The sequence below is a fragment of the Stenella coeruleoalba genome, assembly GCF_951394435.1.
Source record: "Stenella coeruleoalba genome assembly, chromosome: 11".
In the NCBI taxonomy this organism is placed as follows: Eukaryota; Metazoa; Chordata; class Mammalia; order Artiodactyla; family Delphinidae; genus Stenella; species Stenella coeruleoalba.
The window spans coordinates 39,069,059-39,081,400 of NC_137157.1; the positions used below are offsets into that span (position 1 = coordinate 39,069,059).

The 12,342-nt window shown below is 40.8% G+C and overlaps 1 protein-coding gene and 1 long non-coding RNA gene across 9 annotated transcripts in view; one reads left to right on the forward strand and one right to left on the reverse strand.

Moving 5' to 3' along the window:
* LOC307194617 overlaps positions 1 to 12,342 on the forward strand; it is a 36,685-nt gene that overhangs the window by 16,134 nt on the left and 8,209 nt on the right. The window contains exon 2 of the long non-coding RNA XR_013830589.1: positions 3,727 to 3,812. This is a non-coding gene — a long non-coding RNA (uncharacterized lncRNA). The remainder of the gene's footprint in view (positions 1 to 3,726; positions 3,813 to 12,342) is intronic.
* Positions 1 to 12,342, reverse strand: part of SYT1 (synaptotagmin 1) — a 1,170,968-nt gene that overhangs the window by 15,188 nt on the left and 1,143,438 nt on the right. The gene's annotated exons all lie outside the window — the stretch shown is intronic.

Genomic DNA, 12,342 nt, shown 5'->3' on the forward strand with positions numbered 1-12,342 from the left:
CTTTCCAATCCAGAGCGAGGGATAGGAAATCATTGTGTTAAAGCTACAGTGAGATGATTTGCTAAGTCACTTATTGCACCTCACCTCCTGGGCAGTGGAGGCTAGGGAGCACTGACTTTGCCATGTGAAAGGAGTGCAGAGGATCCTAGGTTGACGGCCAAATGAATACTTTGATCTCAGCGGCCATATTCAGGGATGACTGGTTAGGTGATTCCTTGGTCAGCTCCAGCTTATAAGCAATCCTGAAGGTGAAAGGACCATTTTCTGCCAGTTGGGCAGCCTCTTCTGAATATAATTCGTGGGGTGGACAGACTATGGTCTGGTGCCAATCTTTTTCTTTCATTTGGTCCCTATTCAGGCATTAATTTTGAGTGGAAGACCTCTCTCATATATATATATATATATATATATATATATATATATATATATACTTTTTTTTTTTTTTTTTTTTTGTGGTACGCGGGCCTCTCACTGTTGTGGCCTCTCTCCGGACGTGCAGGCTCAGCGGCCATGGCTCACGGGCCCAGCCGCTCCGCGGCATGTGGGATCTTCCCGGACCGGGGCACGAACCCGCGTCCCCTGCATCAGCAGGTGAACTCTCAACCACTGTGCCACCAGGGAAGCCCTCACATATATTTTTCACATTAAGTGGTAGGAGTTTTCTTTCTGAAGGATTTCTTCCCACAACCAATTCCTAGTGGTCTGATCTGGTCCTGATGCTCCAATATTTAGCTCTAGCTACCACCTACACATAGTCCTTTAGGCATTGCATCCCATCCCACTCATCTCCATCTGATCTGCCCTGGATGCACTGAATCCGCCATCCTTTTTTGGTCAGGGAGTAAGAAGAGTGATGACACATATATGCCCCTATTTTCTTCCTTTTCCAGACTTCTCCACAATCTACCTTGCTGTACAAAGGCTTGGTTGATTTGATGGCTTTGTCTACGGAAGGGATGGAAATGGGGAGGTTGGGTATGGCAATCAAAGGAGGGTGGAGTCTTATAAGAAGAGACATAAGAGAGATGATCTTTCTCTCTGCCATGTGAAGATACAATGAGGAGAGTTGTAAATGAAGAAGAGAGCCTTCCCTAATAACCCAACCATGCTGTTACCCTGATCTCTGACTTTCAGCCTCCAGAACTGTGAGAAATAAATGTTTGTTATTTACGCCACCCAGTCTGTGGTATTCTGTTATAGCAGAGCCCTACCTGTCTGTCTGTCTATCTATCTCCAGACTAAGATAGCTCTCTTCCCACTAAACTCTCCCTTGGTCCCCTCTTTTTCTCTCTGACCATTACTGATACTTCTTTATTTTCTCCTCTCCCTTCATCTGCCCCAAGACTCTTGAGTGTAATCACATTTGATATTATTTTAGCACACATTTAATAGGATTTTTCTCTACACTACTTTTCTCAGACACCCTGCAGTACAACCTTATGATTTCAATATTACTGCCACCTCAGTTAAACAGCTTCTGGCCACAGAGTCTGGCACTGGAATGTAATGTTTTCACCAACACTGGTGTCCCTGGCGCAGTTTCAACATGTAGAGATACATTCCCAAAAAAGGACATAGAGTAACCTTGGAGGAAGACTTTGGAACTAAGTATGAAATTCAGTAAGTTGTTTTCCTTCAGTTATAGGGACACCACGTTGGGTGAGCTTTGCAGAAACGTAAGTGCAGCCCACATGCTGTACTATAAGGCCATAACTATAACTCCCTCGGCTCTTTTATCCTTGGGACAGAAACCTACTGAGCTCATTACCTCCCCTGTTGGCTTGTTCTTGTGTCATGAGTCCAGCCTGATTTGGGGCCATCTTTGATTCCTCCTTTTCCACCTCCCATGAAGAGTGAGCCACCACATCCTGCCAACTTCCCTTCACCTTGTCACACTTGTTGGTTCTCTCTAACTTGTTGCCACATCTCGAGATCAGAAATCCAATCTCTCTTGCTACCATGCCATCAACATCAAACTAGTCTTCCTATAATTGCTAAAATGACATTTGATCACACTAGCTCCCTGATTAAAAGCCTTTAATGACTTGCCAACGTAAAAAATCTCCAAACTCTACCATAGCATTCACAGCCCATCCTAACTTCCTCATCTCATTTCCACAAACCTGTGCTCCACTCCTGGTCGATACTCACTCGTCCTCACAGAGAACTGAATGCCCCATCTTTGAACTGCCTGTCCTTTAGCCTGAGATGCTTTCTTTTCCCATTGTAAATGTGATTTAAAAGTCACCTCCTCCCTGAAGATTTTACTGATGATTTCCTCAGTCAGAACCTTCAGACAAACCTTTGTCTGCCCTGCAGCATTTTCTTTTGTACTATTGCAAAGCATACATCTCTTTCTTTTCTGGTATTGGAGGACTTCTGTGGTTATCTAATAACATAAAAACAATATTCTTGTGGGAAAATGTGTTTTGAATTCAGAACTATTGGCTTCAGGATGAACTCTGGGAAGACTATCTCCTTGTAACAAGGGGGATCCTTCCATTACTATTCCATACTCTACTTTAATACCCAAGAACACTGTCACCCCCTTCTTCCCTTAGGCAGTTCTAATGTCCAATTATTCTAACTTCATAGAAATAGAATTGCAAAACAGCTGGCTGTAAGCAATGATCCTTTTGTGTGAGATATAAAGGGGCCACTAAAGGCTTTTTGTATTTACAATGAGAACTAGAAAGCAGCAGTTCAAAGCCGAATAATGCAAGATGCCTGCAGTTTTCATCTTGACAATTTTGCATAATTATACTGTCTTCTTTCTTAACTACCACAGTGACCGTGGGCCCTTGTAACCATGGCCTTTCCATTTCAACCAAAGACTTGTTATGAAACAGCCTCATTTCAGTTGTTTTGTTCAATCCCTTCTGAGCCAGTACCCAGCTTCTGAGTAACTTTAGGTATCATTCCTTTCACCTTCCCGCTCCCCCCGGCCCACCCCATGGATAATGTTCAGTAAATTTCAACTTATCGTGTTGGAAGAGGAAAGTAGCACTTTTATCAAGTAAGGTCCCAAATTTCAAGTGACTGAAAACTCATTTCAGTCCACCACATATGGTGGAAAAGTCCAGAAGTAGGGCTGTGTGGCAAAGATTAATTGTCCCCTAAAATCCTTTTCTCCCTTCTTTTTATTTTTAAAAGATGTATAAAATTTATTTATTGTTTTTGGCTGGGCGGTGCAGCTTGCGGGATGTTAGTTCCTCCACCAGGGATTGAACCCGGGCCCTTGGCAGTGAGAGCATGGAGTCCTAACCGCTGGACTGCCAGGGAATTCTCTCCCCTCCTTTTTTTTTTAGCAACGAAACTCCTAAGTTTTACCTGGGCACCATTTCATCCAGCTAGAAATATTTCTCCCAGACTCTCTTACAACTCAGTATGGCCAAATAAGTAACTTTGGCTATTGGAAGTGAATGGAAGTGTTGTGTGTGAACTCCATAGCATATCTTTAAAACAGTGGCTCTCAATGGAGGGGCTATTTCATCCCCCAGACATTTTGCAATGTCTGGGGAGATTTTTGATTGTCATAACTTGGGGAGGTGATATGGGCCTTAAGTGGGTAGAGGCCAGGGATTCTGCTAAACATCCTACAATGTATAGGACAGCTCTTAACAGTAAAGAATCATCACCTCCAAAATATCAATAGAGCTAAAATTGGTAAATCCTACCTTAAAATAAGCTTCACGCCCTCCACTTTATATTTCTTTTTTCTTGCAGCTGAAACATGGATGATATGGGAGGGCAGTGAACCAGCTTTTACCTTGCAACATGAAGTCGGTACTCCAGGGGAACAGGACAACAAGGTAGGAAGATCTTGGGTTCCTACATGACCTCACAGCCCCAAACTGCCTACCAATCTTGCCCACCCACCCACCTATGGACATGAGGGAGATAAAGAATTTCAAACAGCAATTGTATCTTTTGGAGCCTCTTTGTTACAGCAGTTCAATCTGCTCCCTATTTAATACAGAGTCAACAATATCACGGTCCCAGGTTTGCCTGCGTCTCTACTGTTTTCTACAGAGTCCTCTGCAGATTCCACACGGTGGCCTCCCCAAGATATCCTAGGCTTTTCTCTTAAGGATGTAGATGACTGTACCAGCTTCAAGTCTCATATCATCACACTATACCATCCAAAGGAAAGAGAATCTACATCAGAATTCCCAGGAAAAGTCCCAAGTTCACTCTGATTGGACAAACATAGATGAAATGTCAACCCTATATTAATCCCTGTGTTGAAGATGATGTGATGAGTTAAGACTGGCTTAGTCCTGGGTCATGTGCCCATCCCCAAACCAATCAGGAGTGCCAGGAATCCTACCTTTGGAGTTGGGTGTAGGTGCAACTCTAGCCTAAGTACAAGGCTAAGAATAGAAGAATATGGTAGTTCCTCAAACATACAAGGCTAAGAATAGAAGAATATGGTAGTTCCTCAAACAGGAATTAGAAGGCCCTTACCAAGAATGCTGGGAATAGAAGTTGGGAGGCAACCAACCAATGTTTATAGAGTTTCTCAACCTAGGGTCTTGAGGAGTCCATCTCTGTCTAAACTTGGAAGTGTGCATACACTTATTTTCAGAGAGCCATTCCTTTCCACTTGAGATCAAATTCCTAGGAATGAGCCATTAAGCACTTGTAAAAAGTGGTCCATGACGTGAAACTTACTTTTTTTCCTAGGGGAATGCAGAAAAGTATATGTTTGTATATCTTACAGGAGACAGATAGATCTAATTATCATTGAATTAAACTGCCATATCAGTATTACAAAAAAAAAAGTGGTCTAGCAGTAGCAGAGACAGCAGAGTTAAAACATGGCAGATTTAGGATTTAGAGTTTCCTTGCCAGCTGCGGCTTTTTCTTGTACACTGACGGAGTATTTCATCAGTAAGCCAATCATTAAACAGTATACAAATAAATAGTAATAGGGTTCACAGAGCAGACAATTTCCATTTCCATCACTGGCAGTTACAACACATTTACTTGCGGGGGTCTTTATAAATAATTTACAAGTACTTAGAGAAGACTACATTGAAAAACTTATGTGTCTTTATAGTTTAAAATGCTCCCTGTAATGTTATAGTAAGGATGCAGCATTAAAAATATATTCCGGGAAAATTTTCCTCTGAGCCCACAATTTAAAAATGAATTTACATTAGTTAAGTTCAGTGTTTGCTAGAAGAAAACAACATGACACAAGTGACTGCCACAGAGAAAAGCAACCTCATTGTAGTGAGACATTATAAAATAGCAAAGGCTGATTTAGCTCATTAATGGCGGCAGAGTGCTTTGATGAGACAAATACATAAGCGCAAAATGCTATTGTTATGAATTAAGTGGAAAGCATTTTTGGTCGTGGTAAGGAAGCCACTGAATTCCAACAGTCATTTTTGTTGTTGCCAAAGTGGACTGTACGTGACCGCCAGCCTCTTGACTAAAAGTGTGGGAATGCATGAACAAAACCTATGGAGTAGGACTACAGCCAAGAAAGATTTTCCAGATGTGGTGCGTTTATGGGCAAGTAAAAGAACAGTGTGAGGGTTTGAGCTCCACCCTTGGTAGAGGAAGGGGTTCACTGTGTTTGCAAAACCCAAATCTTTCCTTTTCAGTATTGAAGGTGAAATTCTTCATCTATAATTCAACCCTCTTCTTCCTGAACTTTGGAAAATCTTTTGGGAAGGGCAAACACATGAGACTAGGAACCGTAGTAATTATGTTTGATTCTTTCTGGATGACTACAAAAAGTTTCATGGAATGACCATGTATAAACTGTTTGTACGAGCTGATTGGAAAAACAAAAACAGTCCAAGGATTCAGCAAAGCAAACAAAATTGCAAACAGCAAATTTGACTTTTTTCTTTTTCTTTTTTTGGACATTTGGGCTTAGCCTCTTATTTATGCCAGATGAAAGATCACTAGTAAGATACTTTCTTCCTTTCTTTCTTTCCTCCTTTTTTTTTTTTTTTTTTTAACAATTATTAGACATTTCTACTTGATGAGATAACATTGGTAACTGGATAACATTGCTGGGATTTTTTTTTTTTTTTTTGCGGTACGCGGGCCTCTCACTGTTGTGGCCTCTCCCGTTGCGGAGCACAGGCTCCGGACGCACAGGCTCAGCGGCCATGGCTCACGGGCGCAGCCACTCCGCGGCATGTGGGATCTTCCCGGACCGGGGCACGAACCCGTGTCCCCTGCATCGGCAGGCAGACTCTCAACCACTGCGCCACCAGGGAAGCCCCTATTGCTGGGATTTTTAAGCACATGTAATATGGCAATAAATGGATGCTACTCCTTATCCACACAGAGAAGGTTTCCAGGCAGTTCAGCCTGAGTTCAAAACAAAAACAATGTGAGAATAGAGATGCTCTTACACTTAGTATGACTGAACAGGGTTTGTGCTCTGGTGGGGTAACTTCAGCTTCACCCAGTTCTCACATTGGTTCAGCCAGAATGGATTTCACTCTCATTAACTCCCTATTCCTTGTATGTACTTGCTTTAAAATATCTATGTGTCTTCTAGACATTTTGCAGTCCAAATATTAGAAAGTTTATGGACTGAGCCTGTCTAAGGATAATGGAGGGAGAGATTTGGAAATGTTTCCATAGGGAGTGGAGGAATCTCTCTCCATGTCCTCACTTTGAATTGCTTCTAGAACTTGTCAAGTGCCTGGGTCTGTCTCCTAGGGAGCAGGGGAACGGCCCCTACATTTTCTTCGTTGGAAATGTCTCACTGCTTCTTTCTCTTCTTGAGAAAGGAGATGAATTCATGATCTCAGGAAGGTTTCTTTTTCCTTGCTGTCCCCCTCCTGCCTTTAAGTGACATTGTTAAGCATGCCGACCTGGAATAGGATGAACAAAGTGGCTTTCATTTTCTTCTACAAAGGAGATAATGGTTTTTAAGACTCATAATATTGCTGAGAACTCATACTTTCCACCTTTGGTTTGAGATTGTACAGTATCAATAATGCATGCCCTATTTTAAAGACACAAAACTTTGAACACCATGGTTGGCTTGTTATTAAGTTTCTTTATGTAAATATTGATTTCCTTTATCCTTCTAGAGAGGTATTTTATTTTGGTTCATTGATGGCCAAATATGGTTCTATTTTATAAAGCTGTGAAACTCTGTTCGAAATCAGCTGGTGCTCTGCATGTCAGGAAGATAAGTAGCTTTGCAAGAGAGATCAACTTCTACCTTGGTAATCTGGTTTTCTTACAATACTGTAAGGAGAAAATAAAAATAAACTATGACTTCAGTATTACACTGCATATAGTATGACAAGGAGTCATATAATTCTGTGGTGATTTTACTGCGTTTGATAAAGCAAATTTGTGATTAAAGTCAATCACAGCATATCAGTATTTCAGGTCTCAGTAAAAACTCACAATAATATTATTGTACATACTGATTTCTGTGGAATTGACAACACCTAAGATTCTTCATCCCTAAATCTGGGAGAAGTGAGAGTTGGGGTGTTAGAGTTAGTCAAATTCTTTATATAGAATATTTGGTTTCTGTGGATCAGTTTAATTCTTTGCAAGATTCCAGAACCACACACTAAAAATAGCCACGGAGATGGCCCAGAGGTATAAATGTTAGGGCTGCTCTTATTTTCCCCACATTTGACATTTTCTTTTTAATTGTTTACTCTTTTTATATATATATAAATTTGTTTATTTTATTTATTTTATTTTTGGCTGCATTGGGTCTTGGTTGCTGTGCGCTGGCTTCCTCTAGTTGCGGCGAGCGGGGCCTGCTCTTCATTGTGGTGCGCGGGCTTCTCATTGCGGTGGCTTCTCTTGTTGCGGAGCACAGGTGCTAGGCGCACGGGCTTCAGTAGTTGTGGTGCACGGGCTCAGTAGTTGTGGCTCACGGGCTCTAGAGCGCAGGCTCAGTAGTCATGGCGCACGGGCTTAGTTGCTCCACGGCATGTGGGATCTTCCTGGACCAGGGCTCGAACTCGTGTCCCCTGCACTGGCAGGCAGATTCTTAACCGCTGCACCACCAGGGATGTCCCTGACATTTTCTTGAATCACAGATATTCTACAGGCTGACATCTTTTACTTTGATGCCTTTTGGTTTAATATAACTTAAGTGGTTATTCCATTTTTCTTGATATTATTCCTTAGTTCTGTGGTACAGAATTCACTCACTGATGCATCCATTCATTTATTCATTCACCTGCTCAGTCTCTCATTTACTGAGTGCCTATTATGTGCCAGGCATTTATCTTTTAGCCAGTGTCCCATTCAATCTTGTACCCTCATGCTTGACACAGAGCCTGGCACATGGTAGAATCCAGTAAATATTTGCTAAATGATCGCATCAGTCAGTGAGGTATAAATATCTGTTGAGCAAACTCTTAGGGAAGAGAGTGAGGGGATACAGAAAACTATAGAACCCAGTTTGTTCTTCAAAGAGGTCACATTTGGGTGGGAGGAGAAGACAGAAATTCCTGAAAAGGTAAGTTTAAATCAACTCACATCTTTTGTATTAGGAAAGATAGCGTAAGACAGTGTATGTTTCCTTGCTAAATGATTTGTATGGCAATGACAGTGAGAGGAATTTGGAGCAGATGGACACCCTTCACTCGGTTGGAAAAGCTTAGTTTGAATTCAAGGCTCTACACTTAGGGAGTCCCAATGAATGTCACAAAGAGAGAAGTAACCTTTTGTTAGTTCTAAACAAGACCAGCTCTTATGTCCTCTTTTCATTCCACCTCCACATATAGATGTACAATTTCACAAAACACCATACAGTGATATTTGGATGGTGTTTCTGCTTGTGTGGAGAAGAAAAGAGGTCACTAGATGGATTGCCTTTCTTTGAACTTGTTTTTTTTCCCTTGGCCTTTTCCAGCCTTCCTGAGCATAATGGCATTTCATGGTTGCCCTAAAGTGATTTTCATAAATAGGCAACCCCTACATCTTAAGGCGGTTTAAATGAAATGGAATTTTGTGTGGTATGCAGGATTTTATAAATAATAGGATACATACATACCTGCCTGTAACATTTGCAGGGCCCAGGTTAAAACTTCAAATGCAAGTCCATATGCCATATGTCTAAATTGTTAAATGTTATAAACTAGAACACAAACTGTTAAAATAGGTAGTTTCTATTCTCATCTCTTAACACATAATAACCAGGAAGTCCAGCTTTAAATCAAGAGTTCTCAGACTCCTCGGGGTTCAGCAATGGAAACGGCCCCCTTTTTCTCCTCGCTAAACTCCCACGCACACCATAAGAAGTTTCACATACACCCATGGGGACGCCCCAGCCTGCATGTGTCCAAAAACTGCTCTTTAGCCATGGGGTATGCACTTGCCTTCAGGCGGTCATATCTGGGGGAAAAAAAATCTTCAAAGACCTCGTGAATGAACTTGAGATCATTTTGGCAGGGAGCATTGGATCTGGGGTACCCAGAGCCCGGTCTAGAATGGAGAGTTGGGTGCAGCCCCTAGATGAGCGTGTTCTGTTCTGCTGGTCTTGAGGATTCTTCATCCCCTGGAAGGGTAGATAGAGGAGGACCACAGTAGGATCTCTAAACTCTGGGTTCCAGGGCACGGTCCCTTCTTGCCCACATCTAAGGCCTGTACTGCATATTCTTTCCGATTGAAAAAAAATTCTTAGCAGGCACTTTATTTTTCACTCTTTGTATTTTATCTCACTTATTCTTCATGGCCACCCCGAGAGAGAGGTTTCATTACCTCCATTTTAAAGCTGAGGGACCTGAGACTAAGTGACGGGTCCGTGGTCAGACAGTTAATATCAGTGATCATAGAAACCCTGCGACTTTGAACATTCATCCTAATCTAACATTCAGAAACTTGATCAGTTTTAGACTCTATACATTGTGCAAGGAAGGATGATTAAAACATGATATAACTCCTTACATGGTTTTCAATCCAGTAATTATACTGTAAGTTTAATGTTCACATTTCTTAACTAGACTAACAGACCCTGAATGGTCTGGCTCCTACCTACCTCTTCAGTTTCGTCTCTCAGGGTACTCCCCCTGCTGCTCCAGCCCTTTCAGCACCTTGAATACACTGTGTTTCATCCCTCTTTGGGGCCACATGCCTGAAATGCCTCCTCTTCATGCCCCTACCCTATACCTCTGTAATGAAGCTCAGATCTATATCATTTCTTCGTGGAAACTTTTTGACTGTCCATTTTAAAGCAGCTTCTCTTTTTATAATCTTCATTAAGGATGGCTATCAATCACTAAAAGGATGGCAAATGGGACTTGGTGAAAACAGCCCGTTTACCCAATAACCCTTTCCCCAAGCTTCTCATCGGAAACACTCTTAACAGGTGCTGCTCTGGATTGAATAGAACTTGACAGAAATGACCAGCTGGAATAACTGTAGTGAGCAAATCTCATGATTTGCGTCAGATCACTAGCAATGTAGGACATGAGTTTTCTTAGAGCAGAGGGAATAAAGTCATGAACTCCTTTTGGAGAAAAGCTATTCCATATCATCCTTCAGAAGATTTTGCCTTGTTTGTAAAGCAAGTTTATCTAGCAAAAGGCCATGAGATATGTTTTTTCCCTTGAATAACCACTTGTGGTATGGATGAGGTTAGAACATTCTGTTCTCATTCTTCCCAGTTTAGCATCAGGGTGGGAAGGATGGCGAGTGTTAAACGTTAAGAACTGTCATCTCTAGGAGTGAAGATTAGGCACAAAGCAAATATTCTAATGCAAGTTCATGATTTGCCTTGAAAGGCCATCCCAGAGGATGCAGAGGGAATTAATTTAGTGGCATTGTTGGGCAGAGTCAGAGGTCTGATTCTGAATCTTTTTGGAAATATTCTGGATGGTTTGGATACAAGCCTAGATTCAAAAGGGTTAATTCTTACCAAGCAGCGCTGGATGTGCAGATACTTCAAACAACTCACCACTTGTTACTTCATCTGAAAGCCATTTTAAAGGGGCAGTTAAATATCTTTATTGAATTAATGAATAAGAGGGAAGACATTATGTTCTAAGACCATTTACGGTCTCTGAATTAAGTAGAAAGTCTCTCTGTGTTTTTAATGCCTCTTTTAGGACATGGCATAAATGAGTCAAAGGCCATATACCAATAAGCAATGTTAATGCTTTTTCGGTAAAACCGTTCCTAACAACTCTGTTAGATGGAGAGAAGTCAACATTTTACAGGATCAATTTGAATAATATAGTGCTAGATTTTAGGAGATAAAATTCAGCTAAGGAATTATTCATTAAACTATCAGTGTATTTCCCTCTCAAAAATACTGAAAGAGAAAGAGTTATATTTAGTCAAATGGAAGAAAATTTTCTTACACTGGCATTTTCAACATGGCAGTCAGAACAGTCCAAAGAACTTAATTAGGTAACTCATATGAATTTGATATTTGCCCTCAGTTCAGAGTGATGCGATTTCAGGCATAAGGACAGGTCTACAGTACAAAAATTGAAAATAGGGCCTGAATGAGTTAATTGACCTTGACTCAAGATCCTCTCTGAAAACAGGCTTACTGCATATTGCTTAAAAAAAGGAGATCCCTACATAATCTTGCTGAACATGAGCAGATGAAAACTGAGTTGGAATGTAAAAAGGTTTTGGAAGTTCCTGGAGGGCAAATTATACGATGGGTCAGGTTTATTGAACATTCATTATGTGTCCAATGCTTTGCAAGATGATCTGAGAAGATGGTGGGAAATATGGACACGTTGTTATTACCTTGGAGGAAGCTACAATGAGTGAATTTTAACCTGAAAACCTAAGAACAAATATTAAATTTGGAAATTTAGGTCTATTGGTCCTATTTTGGGTAATGCTTGGTTTATGTTGTTTTTTCCTGTGTCTTTGATCGTAATAAAGGTTTAATATTTATCACTGGAATTTTTTAAGGTCCACGTTAAAGTAGTACCAAAAATTTCTCCAAAAAAAAAAAAAGGCAGATGAAGCATTAATGATAATGACAATGATAATGATTAATGAAAAACATTTAAACTTAAAAACTTAAAAAGTCCAATCTGCCTATAATCACAAATACTAGTTTCACAGAAGAATGGGAGACCAAATAGAGTTAGAACACAGACTTTGTGGCATAATTCTGAGGAAATCAAAATAGCAGCTCTAAGTTTATTTGGGAACTATTAACAGTCCATCAATTGGTTTGTAAAAATCAATCCTCACCAATCACCTGTCAGCCACACTCCAGCACCCCTAGAAAATCCTCAAAAAACAGAGCCTGAGCAAGAAAAAGAAACTGGGCAAATGGAAACTATGTTAACACTGATGAGAAATCAATACAAACATGGCCATGAATTTCAAATTGTAGGAAGAGAGAAGATGTCTATA